This window comes from Eutrigla gurnardus (assembly GCF_963514095.1).
Source record: "Eutrigla gurnardus genome assembly, chromosome: 8".
Classification (NCBI taxonomy): domain Eukaryota; kingdom Metazoa; phylum Chordata; class Actinopteri; order Perciformes; family Triglidae; genus Eutrigla; species Eutrigla gurnardus.
Genome location: NC_139922.1, coordinates 995,810 through 1,009,638, shown reverse-complemented (window position 1 = coordinate 1,009,638; position 13,829 = coordinate 995,810). Strand labels below are relative to the sequence as shown.

Sequence of the window (13,829 nt, the reverse complement as noted above, 5' to 3'; positions counted from 1 at the left end):
TGACAAAAACGAAACTAAAACCACAAATGAAAAGTAAATAAAACAACGGTCAAACAGAAAGGAGGAGCTGCTGGACCTTAGCCGGTCAGTGAACCAGCTGTTGATAAAACCAACATGTGGAGAAGTGGACGATGCGCTTTTTGTAGTCCATTATTGTAGTTTCTCCAGCGCAGACGCACCTCAATCGCCGGTGCCGATCATCAGCTGTCAATCATCAGCGGCCGCGTTATAATGACGTAGCTTAGTGAAAGTCCGGTCGGATTCTCTGAGCACCGCGGTAGACTATTCCCAAGTCCTTTTGAGTTCTCCTATCGCCTTTCCTTAACCCCGTGACGTTTTCCCCAGAGGTCAAGGAATAGGAGTTAGGACTAGGAGTTAGGACCTTATTTTTTGACTATTTGACTGCACCCAAGGCCTAACTAACTGCTCTAACAAAATGGCTGCCAAAAACCATACACCAACCCATAACCTAATGAATCTAACAGAACCAAACTACGTGAGTGAGGTAATGTATAGGGTACCCCGGTCTTACCTCGGCCAACCTCCCTTAAAGGAAAACACCACCGCATTTCCATACTGAACTATGTTCTGCTCTGATCTTAGACGAGGTGATACATACCTCCCTCTCCTCTGTGCGTGCACTAAATGGCTCTTGAGCGCACTCCACGCAGCGCTAATTTGCTAGTATGTAGCTTGTCCTTAGGATCCAAAGGGGGGTGAAGTTAGAAGCGACCAAGCACTTCCACGTTGTCCCTATTTAAATACGGTTACGTGAGTAGTTACACGACCCAAGTTTGGTTACACAAAATGAAACATGCCAATTTTTCTAAGCGGATAACAAGGGTAACTATATAGTATGGCGGAATAACAACTGGAAGCACTTCGACGTCGGCGCAGTAATATCATCACTCCGCTCCCCCTCTTACTTCCGTCAATAGAACCTATGTGACCTGCACGCCGTCGCCTGCACTACCTGTAGTAGTTTGTGCACAGTTGAGGAAGCATCAGGTTGTAGTAAGATAGTTTGTGAACAATCAAACATCATGGTTATAACGTGGATCGTACAGGGTTGTGAAAACAAGGAGAAGGTATATAGTCCCGTCATGTTTTGAGTGATGATATTACTGCGCCGACGTCGAAGTGCTTCCAGTTGTTATTCCGCCATACTATATAGTTATCCTTGTTATCCGCTTAGAAAAATTGGCATGTTTCATTTTGTGTAACCAAACTTGGGTCGTGTAACTACTCACGTAACCGTATTTAAATAGGGACAACGTGGAAGTGCTTGGTCGCTTCTAACTTCACCCCCCTTTGGATCCTAAGGACAAGCTACATGCTAGCAAATTAGCGCTGCGCGGAGTGCGCTCAAGAGCCATTTAGTGCACGCCAGTGTTGGGGCTAGTTACTTTAAAAAGTAATATATTACAGATTACATATTACTCTCAAAAATAGTAATGCCTTACACTACTATATTACTCCCTGGAGAAAGTAACTAGTTATATTACTAGTTACTTTTTTAACTAGTATCCTGCCCCTATACAGGCAATCGAACCGGGCCGGAATGTCGGGACCCGTGCCCTCAGACCCGGGCGAAAAGTCCGTGCAGCTCAGTCCAGCTCCGGCCGCTCCAGGTCCGCGCAAAGACACAATTGACCTCCGCGAAGCCGGGCTTCGGCTCCGCCAAAGACCCGTAGACCCTCGGACGCGTTGCGGGGAATCCGGACGTTAAATAGACACAAGAACCCAGCCGAACTCGCGGCCCTGATGCCACCAGACCATGGTGAAAAGCCCTCGGACATCGGTCAAACAGCGGCCAGCCCAGCCCCACGCGAGTCCACACAGGCGGACTCTCGGTCGAACGCGAAACGCACACACGCGCAGCACGCAAACCAGCCGGGAAACAGACTGCTGAACACGGCCGAACTCGGCCCACTTGTGCCCACAAATGTAACGCAAGTAACGAGCCCGGAAAATTGTAATATTATTACTATTTTCAGTAGAGTAATGCCTTACACTACTAGTTACTTGAAAAAGTAATCTGATTACAGTAACGCGTTACAAAGTAACGCGTTACACCCAACACTGGTGCACGCACAGAGGAGAGGGAGGTATGTATCACCTCGTCTAAGATCAGAGCAGAACATAGTTCAGTATGGAAATGCGGTGGTGTTTTCCTTTAACCACGAAACCCTCTGAAACAAAATGAGCAATTTTAACAAGCAAGCTGGTTCAGGTGCAAAGTATGGAGCAAGAGTGAGAGACGCTGCTCTCCCCACAGCAGGCCTTTTAAACCCAGCTCCGACCCGGGATTGGTTCCCCACTTAGTGTGGGCGGAGCTGAGGCAGGGCAGAACTGCAAGGCAGGGAGTCACACACCGGCTTTTCCACCTGGACCTGGGGAAAGAGAAAAGAAAAGAGACAACACAACTAGACCCTACTCCCGCTGAAAAAGTGGGATGTAACAGGTGTAACAGGTTGAGGAGTGGGCAGTTCTGCCTTTTACTGGGTTTAGCTTTGAGTTTTGGTCTTTTCGGGACATTGTTATTGAGGTTGTGGTGTGTCCCCCAGTCACAACCTCTGCCAGTTTCCCACCAGTTTTTGTCCCTCCCCCACTCTACACCCTTTTGCCCAATGTGTGTCACTACTGCATTTGAAACAATGGTTGCCGTTTTTGTTGTCCTGCTGACATGCTACACACTGTCTTTTTGGTCTCCTAGGAGCGTTAACAGGTAGGTTGGCTTGCTTATTATCACCCGTTTGTCTCTCACGCTGGACAGTTTGTACCAGTGATGCTACTTGGCCTGTAAGCTCCCTGATTGCTGTATTATTCTCCTCCATTTTTGTAAATAGGGGATTTTCTTTAGTTGTTTTGCTAGTGTAGTGGGGAGGTCTGACTATGTCGGAACCAACGTAGCGCTCAAGTGCTCTTCTTCCGGAGGTTATTTAGGGGACGGAAGCTGGGTACATTATCTCCCTTTTACTACCGGCGCGACGTGGAAGCGTTAGCAGCAGCAGCGTGGCAGACGGCAGGATATTGTTTGCGGTAGGTTTTGTATTCTATATCTACACTAAGTGTAACTTAAGAGCGCACAAAAAAATGTTATTAAATCATGTGCATGTGTTCCTATAGAGCCCAGTTCGAGTTTGGTCAGAGTGGCCGCCGTAAAGGCACACCGTTATTTCATCTCGTCACTCTATGGCAGGGATGCCAGGGTGAAATTGGACAGAGGGCCAGATTTTTCAAGTGAGACCTCAGGGGGCCGGATTACACTTTCGGACTGAAAAGGCCAAACATCGACTCAACTCATGGATAGGGTAGGCTATTTGAAATTATTCATGAAGGCCTACACATCAAAAAGAAATTGCATTAGCACCAAAATAGCCTCACAATGAGGCCTAAATGATTTACATTACAAAGGAGAATGATTGACAGGCGCTCTCCTTCATACAATCACGTGCACACTTCATGGCTGCACCTGATTGGACGATCGCTTTCACAGCTGTCCTGTCTGCTCCCGGATTTCAAACCGACCAACATGGCGGCTCGTTTGGAAACTCTCTCTTATTTTACGACAATAGTTCACCGAAACGTGTTTCTGAAAACATTTTATGCGAGAAATAAGCTATGCAGTTGCTGAATCTGTCTTGATTTTACATGGACAACATTCAGTTTAAAAGATTTTCGAGAGCTTGCGGGAGGCAGCGGCGCACCGTCTCTCCACACTCGCTGTGAGTCGTATGCATTGCAGGGCAAACCGTAAATCCTTTAATATAGCCTCAGCCAAAGTCTTTGCGACGCGAACCTGACAATGAATGGGAAGGGTGGAAATAACGCTGCCTGTCGACACTTGCCCCGGCCAATGTGACTGGCCGGTAATAGAATACAGGTCAGTATTAGAGGATTTATGGTATATATTTAAAAAAAAAAAAAAAAATAGATAAAATAATAATAATAATAAAAAAAAATATTCTCCCCTTATCTCCCGCGGGCCGGAAGTGACGTACAGTCGGGCCGGGTCCGGCCCGCGGGCCGGATGTGACGTACAGTCGGGCCGGGTCCGGCCCGTGGGCCGTAACCCTGGCATCCCTGCTCTATGGCAATGGTGCATAGTTGAGCAGACTTTATGAACAAGGTGTCATCACAGCATTAAGCAGGTCACCGGCCTGGTGAAACCTGGGGCCTGTACTACGAAGCAGGATTTGTGCTTAGCGAGGTAACTTAAGCGTTAACTCTGGGTTTTCCGTCCTACGACGCTGGTTCACTTCTTACCGGGGTAGATCGCCATGGTAACTTACGCTGTGGAGCTAACCTGCTCCGGAGCAGGTTATGTTCCTGATAAGAGATCAACGTGGAGAAACACACCGCCGACTGACCAATCAGCTGTCTTGGTGCGCGGATAAGAAAAAAAAAAGAAGCTTGGTGGATCGTGAGAGGGTCTCGTAGGAGAACTATAGAGTGTACAGAGACCGGCAAAACCCTTTTTCTGTCCCTGACAATGTTTTTTATGAGAGATACAGATTCTCATCGGAGGGAAAGATTTTTCTTTGTCAGCGTACAGCCTACTTACCACTTTGAATTATGTTTTTATATTTATTTGATTTGCTCCCAAATCCGTTTTAAACCGCCGGGATTGCAGCTGAAAGAATGAGGCTAATATTGTCATAAACCACGTTATAAGAATACATCCAAGCAACAAATTCATTATTTTAAAGTTATGTGTTCGGCCTTTTATTGCTGAAGGACATCATAAGAGTTAAAGGGACTAAAGAAAGAGTGACGAAATTATTTAAAGACGGCCGCAGGGCTGATTCGAACCGGGGCCGCTGCAAGGAGCCTCGTAACATGGGGTGGTAACTCTACCACTGAGCTATCAGCAAAGTTACTGTTGTACTCAAATCAGTCAGATATACTAGTGCCCTTATGATGGGGCAGTCATATTATAGTACTACTAATACTATTAATACGACTTCCGCATTCACACAGTCGGCGAGTTTTTGCCAGCTGTCCTTCCTGCATTTGGCAGATGAAACTGTTGCCTTTTGCCTGCATTATATGTTTAACTTTTTCGTATTTCTGTAAGATTATGGTTCGCTCCTCGTACGTGAAATACACCGCTCCGCTGCCGTAGACTGATCCATGTATGTGATTGGTCAAATGCTGCAAACGTCGCCTCTTTCTTCTTTTTTTTCTTCATATTTTTATTGTGTTTTTTCTTTTTATAAACACAACAAAAACACCCACAAGGAACAATTGTCTCGTCATGAGTATACATTGCAAATTTTAACAATGAAAATAAGCATAGATTATACAAATATCAAAATATCAAACTTATAACACAAAATAAATAGTTCAAAGAAAGTAATGAGAGAGAGAGAGAAAAAAATAATAATAATAATAATAAATATATATATATTAAAAAAAAGGAAAAAAAAGAAAGGGGGGCAGGGGGATTAGTCCTGGGGCAGGGCTGATAATGAGTTAAAGTAAGATATAAAAGAATTCCATTTTTTTGTAAATTTAGTGGAGCAGCCTTTTACCGACAGGGTTATTTTTTCTAATCTAATAAAGAACATAACGTCCTTGAGCCAGACCGATATGGATGGGGGATTGGGAGACTTCCACATTAGCAAGATTCGGCGTCGTGCCAGAAGGGAAGTGAAGGCTAGCACCTCCGATTGCAAAGAGCCAACACGGAGCCGTTCTGTTGGGGTCCCAAATATAGTCTGTCCTTATTTGAACCCCAAGAACCCCCGACAAAATCACAAAAAAGTCAGTCCAAAATTTAAGTAATCTGGGACAGTAAAAAAACATATGACTAAAGTTACATGAGGAGGCATGGCATCGGTCACATTGGTCCAAAACATTTGGATACATTTTAGACAGTCTAGCTTTGGTGAAATGGACTCTATGTAACACTTTAAACTGAATAAACTGCAGCCTGGCACAAGGAGAAGATGAGCGTATACTATGCACAGCTTTATCCCACCATTGATCTGTCAGATTTATCCCAAGTTCACTCTCCCAAGCACTTTTGCTTTTGACAGCTGAATCATTTTCCAGAGCCATGAGTTTGTCATAAATCTTAGATATTAGTGATTTCTGTTGGGGTTTTAAGGTCAAAAGGTCTTCCCATGGCTGGTTAATAGAGAGCAAAGGATAACATGAAAAAAGAGAAGAGGCACAATGCCTAATTTGAAAGTACATAAATAAATGGGATGTAGGTAAATTAAAATCTTTAGACAAGTCTGAAAAAGTAGCAAAAGTGCCGTCTTTATAAAGGTCTCTAAAAACTTTAATGCCTCGGTTTTGCCATAAGATGTAGGAGATATTCCCAACAGATGGGGGAAATAGATGATTGTTCACTATGGGCATCAGAGTGGATGCAGAAGAAAACTTAAAATGGCGCCTAAATTGGAACCAAATCCTCAGTGTAGATAGCACAATAGGATTCTTAGTGAAACTAGAAGGATTAATGGGCAATGCAGATGTGAGTAAAGCCGGTAGTGTAGAGGAGAAACACGACTGGGTCTCAAGCTTACACCATAATAGATCGGGAGATTGAAGCCAATAAGTTAATTTATGTATTTGCGCTGACCAATAACATAGAAGAAAATTTGGTAAGGCAAGACCACCGTCAGATGTGAATTTTTGCAGTAGAGACTTTTTTACCCTGGGAGTCTTACCTCCCCACAAGAAGGAAGTAATAGTCTCATCCAATGACTTAAAAAACTTTTTAGGCAAAAATAAAGGAGTGCACTGAAAAAGAAAAAGAAATCTTGGCAAGACATTCATTTTTACCACATTAATCCTACCTATCAATGACAGAGGAAGAGAATTCCACCGCTTGAAATCTAGTCCAAACTGGGTAACCAAAGGGACATAATTGGCAAAATAGAGAGAAGGCAAGGTGCGGGTCACATTAATCCCTAAATATTTAAACCCCGAGGGGCTGAGCTTAAAAGGAATATCGGACTGTTGGAGTTGTAAAGCTAGGGTGTTTATAGGATAGCATTCACTTTTAAGTAGATTAACTTTATAACCTGAGAAAGAGCCAAATCTCTCCAGTAATGATAAAATTGGCGGAATAGTAGTCAGGGGGTCCGATATATACAAAAGAAGGTCGTCAGCATAGAGAGACAATTTTAAGTCAATGCCAGAACGAGGAATGCCGTGAAAGTGGGGGAGAGATCTTAAAGCAATGGAGAGGGGCTCTATGGCCAAAGCGAAAAGTAAGGGGCAGAGGGGACAGCCCTGTCTAGTACCACGTGATAATGTGAAATATTTAGAACGGGAATTATTTGTGTGGACACTTGCTTGAGGGTTGGTATACAGAAGTCGAATCCAATAAATAAACCTGTTCCCCAGGACAAACTGTTGTAGAACTTCAAAAAGATATCGCCATTCTACCCGATCAAATGCTTTCTCAGCATCGAGCGAAATAACAACTTCGGGCGTTGAGGCGGAATGACCAGAGAAAATTACATTTAAAAGTGTTCGGACATTGAAAAACAGCTGGCGCCCTTTGATGAAGCCATTCTGTTCCTCCGATATGATGACAGGAAGAATCTTTTCAAGACGAGTTGCTAAGGTTTTAGCTAAAATCTTAACATCAACATCAAGAAGTGACAGAGGCCTGTACGAGGCACAAGAAACAGGGTCTTTTCCTTTCTTCAAAAGAAGGGATATGGACGCTTGGGTTAAAGTGGGGGGTATGAACCACGTTCTAGGGACTCGTTAAAAACAGAGTTGAGGAGAGGAGCCAGCTTATTAATAAATTTCTTAAAAAATTAAACTGGGAATCCATCGGGGCCGGGTGATTTATTGTTTTGCATGGCTTTGATAGAGGATTTAATTTCTTCCACATTTAAAGGTACATCAAGCTCATTAGCAGTAATGGGATCAACTTTGGGGATATCAAGATTCTGGAGGAAAGAAGTCATTTCTGTCGTGTCTGATGATGATTCTGATTCATAAAGGGAGAAATAGAAATCCCTAAAGATGTCATTTATAGAAGTGGGATCAGAGCAGGGGCGGGGTTAGGAGGTGGCTATTTGGGCTCAAGCCCCGGATGTTTTTGCCAAAGCCCCGAATGTTTACAGTCGGGGGAAAAAGCTTAACGTGCACTGCGGTCAGTCTCCCTCCCCTGAAGTGTAGCCTTCCTGCAGTACCGGAGTCTAACAGAGAGGCAGCAGCAGCGGGAAAGTAACCTGCGTTCATAGCCTGCCCTGCCGAGAAGAAGTGTGTCCTCCCTGATTCTGTTTCCTGTGTTGATTCCGAGTCCGCGATCTGTCAGATGGACGTAGAAGATAATGGATATTAGGAAATTTTTCTCAGCGGCGGCGCAACGACCCACCAGCAATGCCAACGCCGGAACAGATGTTTCAGGTCTGTGAATTTTTAGATTAACACTCGGTGTGTGACACTTTACTGATAAAAGATACTGCTATGACTATGTTAGCATAACTGTTAGCACACGCAATTAAAGTGAATACAACAACATAAACGCTACATGATAAAAATCTAAATTGAAGGGTAAAGTGGATAAAATATAACCACATGAGTCACTGACTGTGTGTGTGTGTGCGTGTGTGTGCGTGTGTGTGCGCGCGCGTGTGTGCGTGCGTGTGTGTGTATTTTGCCATTCAGATCAGCTGCCATCCACTTCAGCTGCATCAGCATCAGCCAGTCCTCCAGATGCTGTTTCAGGTTTGTAAAATAAATAATGTTCTTCTATGTATTTCTATTTTAATGGTTCTAGACTAGTGCTGCTCTCTATGAAAAGTGAAAACCATTTCAAGAAATTAGTGGTGAGTTAGAGGTTAGCTAAATTTGTCCCTTTCACTGTAATTTGACATGTGAAAGGGATTTTTGTTTTGTTTTACGCAGATAAGTCAGCTACATGCAGGGATGAGCAGCAAGGGACAGCACAGCAACAAGAGAGAGCAGGTGTACTGCCTCCTATTGATTTAGGGACAAAAGAAAGTGGCCCAAAGCAGGTGCCCCTCTCCCAGTACCCGTTCAGCCAATTTGGTATCCAGCAGAGGGCATTTAACAAGAGCTGGTTTGAGGAATTTTGTTGGCTGGAGTACTCTGTCTCCAGAGACTCTGCATTTTGTTTCCCTTGTCATCAATTTGGAAGGCAGCATGTCCGTACCAACAAGGATGCTCTAATCCGAAGCTCTGGATTTTCTAACTGAAAAAGAGCTCTGAATTCATTCCGTGAACACGAGAAATCTGAGCTCCACAAGATGAGTATAGGCTGCTGGCAGAGTTATAAGGACACACAAACCTACGGGGATGTGGTCGAGCAGCTCCATACTGCAAATGCAGAGGATATATTAGACAGACGCTGCTACCTCCAGCGCATTGTAGCTGTCACTACTTTTCTGGGAAAACAAGGCATCGCATTCCGTGGCCATAACGAACAAGAAGACAGCCCTAACTCAGGCAATTTCCTCGAATGCATGAAGCTTCTTACACAATTTGACCCATTTCTGCAAAAATATGTACCACAAAAAAATACTACATACCTTTCACATTCATCACAAAATGAAATGATATCCAGCATTGCACAAGAAATAACTATACATGTCACCAAGCAAGTTACATCCTCCAAAATGTATTCTGTGATGGCAGATGTTGCCCGAGATGGCCACACACAGCAGCTGGGAGTATGTGTCCGTTTTGTCACTGAAGAGGGTACCCCAAGGGAGGCTTTTCTTGGTCTATACAAGCTGGACAAGTTTGATGCAAAATCCATTGCAGATGGTATAGAGGCGGTGCTTCATTCCCACAACTTAGAGGGCCTCATGTGCGTTGCTCAAACGTACGATGGAGCAGCAGTAATGAGTGGAGCAGTGGGAGGGGTCCAGGCTTCAGAGAGCGACACCCAGAAGCAGTTTATGTGCACTGTTATGCACATGAGCTGAACCTGGTTCTGTCCCACTCATGTAGAGCCATACCAGAAGCTGCAGCATGCTTTGACCTACTTGAAAATCTTTACACATTCTTCAGCAACTCCCTTGTCAACCACAACAAGTTCACAGAAGTCCAAAACCAACTTGGACTGAAGACATCTGAACTTGTGCAGCTCTCCACAACTAGATGGGCAAGCCAGGTGAGGTCTGTCAAAGCTGTCATGAGCAACCTCACTGCAATTCTTACATGTCTCCAAACCATGAAGACAGCCATGGCCCAGGGAATCCTGTCAAAGCTCTGCAAACTGAAGACCATCTACATGCTAGTGGTGTTTTCCAAAGTCCTAGGGATAACTGAAGGGCTCCATCGTTACCTGCAGGGAGAAAATGTGGACTTGGGCAAAGCAGCTCAGTATAAGACGGCAATAACTGAAACCTTGGCAGATCTCCGCACGGACTCTGGGGCTGAAGACATGTTTAAGAGTGCCGTGACTTTATGTGAGCAAAACGACATCCAGCTCCCTGCTGGTTCCCGGCACAAACAGAAACGGCTGGATGATTTCGTGGTGGAGTCAGCCTGTGGGGCAACTTCTAATCCGACCACCTCAGGTGATTTCAAGCATCATCTTTTTTATCCATGTCTTGACAGGATGTTGCAGGAGCTTAATCACCGTTTTTCAGATGTAGGGGAAGAGCTCATGTCAGGCATTCAAGCCTGCAACCCAACTTCTCCGACCTTTCTCTCTAAAGATGCCCTCCAAAACCTTGCTACCCATTACAAGATCCCACTGAAGTCAGAGGAGCTTATGGTAGCTACAAATTTCATCAAGAGGAAGCTTGAGAAGGAGAAAGGGAAACAAGTCTCCAGTGTGAAAGAGAAAGACCCTGACATAGCCACTGTGTTCCACATGCTTGATGAGGACATGTTTCCAACCCTGAAAGCTGTCCTCCAAGTGGCTCTGACAATTCCTGTAAGCAGCTGTAGCTGTGAACGGTCCTTCAGTGCATTACGTCGTTTGCACACATGGCTAAGGAGCACTATGGGCCAAGACAGGCTTAATGACCTTGCTATCATATCCATCGAAAAGGACAACCTGGATGCCATAACCCCAGACAATGTTATTGACAGATTTGCCCAATTGAAACCACGTCGGCACAGCCTCATTTTGCCACCACCACCACAAGAAAAGTAGAAAAAAAGCTTTAGTTGGGACAGAGGGGTTGGGGGGTAGGATAGTGGATAGTGAAGCACAAAGGAGAAAATGACTTATGAACACAAGAAATGAAACTGAGTTTAGAGCAGAGTCATATTGAAGATATCAAACTACTCCTCGTCCTTCTCCTTTTCTTCCATCTCTTGTGTTGAATAGTCATTTTTGCTTCACTGTCCACTCCTTTCCTTTCCAGCATTAGTTTGATATCTTCAGTACAAGACTCTGCTCTAAACTCAGTTTCATCTCTTGTGTTATGTGTTCTCAGTTTCTCTTTCTTGAAGAGAAACTGAGAACACATAACACAAGAGATAGACAGATAGACAGAGTCAAACTGAAGATATCAAACAAATGCTGGAAAGGAAAGGAGTGGACAGAGAAGCAAAAATGACTATTCAACACAAGAGATGAAACTGTTTAGAGCAGACAAAGTCATATTGAAGATATCAAACTAATGCTGGAAAGGAAAGGAGTGGACAGAGAAGCAAAAAGGAGTTTAGAAGAGAGGAGTGAAGAACAGAGCAAGACAGCAGAGGTGCCAGGCAGCATTAATGTAAGATAATAAAACAAACTTCTTGTTTGTTTGTTTTTCAGTTCTGAAGTTTATGAGATGTCAATCAGGATTACATGCACTGCAAGATTTTAATGTAATGCTTATGATCAGTTTTAACACCTTTTTCTTTTCTTTTTTCAGCGGATGCAACACACTATTCGTGGATCCTTCAGGACAGCACCTTTGTCTAGATAAAGTATGTATGTAATGTGTTTTCTGAATTAGCAATAAAAAATTAAGTTAAAAAAAGAACTTTGTGCATACATCTTTTCTCCCTCTGGGCTAAGCCTCGGATCTCCCATAATCCTAGATCCGCCCCTGGATCAGAGACAAGTGCGCCAGAGGAATCTTTAATTTGTGGAATTAATCGGGAAGTAGTTTGACGTTTCAATTGATGAGATAGGAGCCTACTCGGCTTATCACCATGCTCATAATAAGTAGCACGAGAACGTACTAAAAGTCGCTCAGCGTCGCTTGTTGTAAGGAGGTCCAACTCTGCCTGCAGATCATATCTCTGTTTTACTAAACTCTGGGATGGGTTAATAGCATTTTGTCCATCAATATCCCGGATTTTAATTAGGAGTTCATTTAGCCTAGCCTTACGGGTTTTATTGCGATGAGCTGAGTAAGAAATCATTTGACCACGCAAATAGGCTTTGAGCGACTCCCATACTAATGAGTAAGAGACAGAGTCATCTTTGTTAATAGTTATAAAGTCATCAATTGAGGACAATATAAAGGTGTTGAATGCATCATCAGACAGAAGCAGAGTGTTAAATCTCCAGGGTGAGGAGAAACGGGGTTGGCCCGAAAGCTGTATATTGAGACTAAGGGGAGCATGATCAGATATAACAATTGAATGATACTCGGAGGAGGTCACTTTGGAGAGCAGGGAACCATCAACAAAAAAATAATCAATGCGGGAATAGGATTGATGGACTTGGGAGAAAAAAGAATATGCTATGGTTTGGGGATTATGAAATCTCCAAGCGTCTACAAACCCATTTTGGAGCATAAAATCAGAAATTGATTTAGACATGGAAGATTGGTTGAGAGTACGTGGATTAGAGCGGTCCAGTGTTGGATTCATAACACAGTTCAGGTCCCCAGCAAGAATTAAAAGATGGGTGTCTAGGAAAGGCAGGGTGGCAAATAATCTATTTGTAAAATCTGGGTTATCAAAATTTGGAGCATAAATGTTTACTAATAAAACCGGATTCTGGTATATAAGGCCTGCAACAATCATATATCTCCCATTCTTATCAGCTATGATCTTAGAAGCGGTAAAATGTACCCTTTTATTAACCAAAATAGCTACCCCTCTAGCTTTCGAATCAAAAGTTGAGTGAAAGACATCACTGACCCATGGACTCTTAAGTCTAACTTGATCCCTATCACGTAAATACGTTTCTTGTAAGAATACTATGTCGGCATTCAATCTCTTCAAATGAGAAAGTACTTTCGATCGTTTGATGGGGCTATTCAGACCTCTCACATTCCAGCTTAAAAATCTAGTAGTGGATCCATTGTCTGAGTTTGGGCAAGTTGTATTAATCATCTAAAGGTTGCATTTTATCAGGAATGGAGAAGGTAGATGAAAAGAGGAGATCCCCCAGGGCAAAAAAAATAAATAAAAAAAAATAAAAAAAGAAAAAAAGAAAAAAAAGAAAAACACAAGTAATGATACAGAGACATAACACCAGAAACAACCACAACCCCCCCCCCCGCACATCAATTGAACCCATCCCCAAACGATGGGAGCAGCAGTGCAGACTCCGACAGGAGCCATGTTCAAAATGAAGCTTTCGACTTATAAGCTAGAACTAACAGATAGAACTCTGCAGAGCATTAACTCTAAACATTGAATATTAAACATAAGGCACTTGAAATAACTATGGTGCATTGGTACAGCAGAACTGAAAATTAGATTGTACAAAAATAAAATAAGAAATAAAAATATGCATGTTCCCACAGACTATACATCTAGGAAACGTTTATACATGCATTTACACCCACCCACCAGTTTCTGTGATGGAAAAGAATACAATAAAAATAATAAGGGTAGTGGCATGTGGTTTATATACATTTCTTTTTTAGGGAGAACATATTGGCACACAAACCTAAGTAGGCTATTGTTATCAACTTCAA

At 43.3% G+C, this 13,829-nt stretch overlaps 1 long non-coding RNA gene across 1 annotated transcript; it reads left to right on the top strand.

Moving 5' to 3' along the window:
• Positions 1-8,027: 8,027 nt before the first annotated feature.
• LOC311017220 lies at positions 8,028-11,997 on the top strand. Its single transcript, XR_014597603.1, has 3 exons — positions 8,028-8,385; positions 8,647-8,706; positions 11,823-11,997. It is a non-coding gene; the product is annotated as an uncharacterized lncRNA (long non-coding RNA).
• The last annotated feature ends 1,832 nt before the right edge of the window (positions 11,998-13,829 follow it).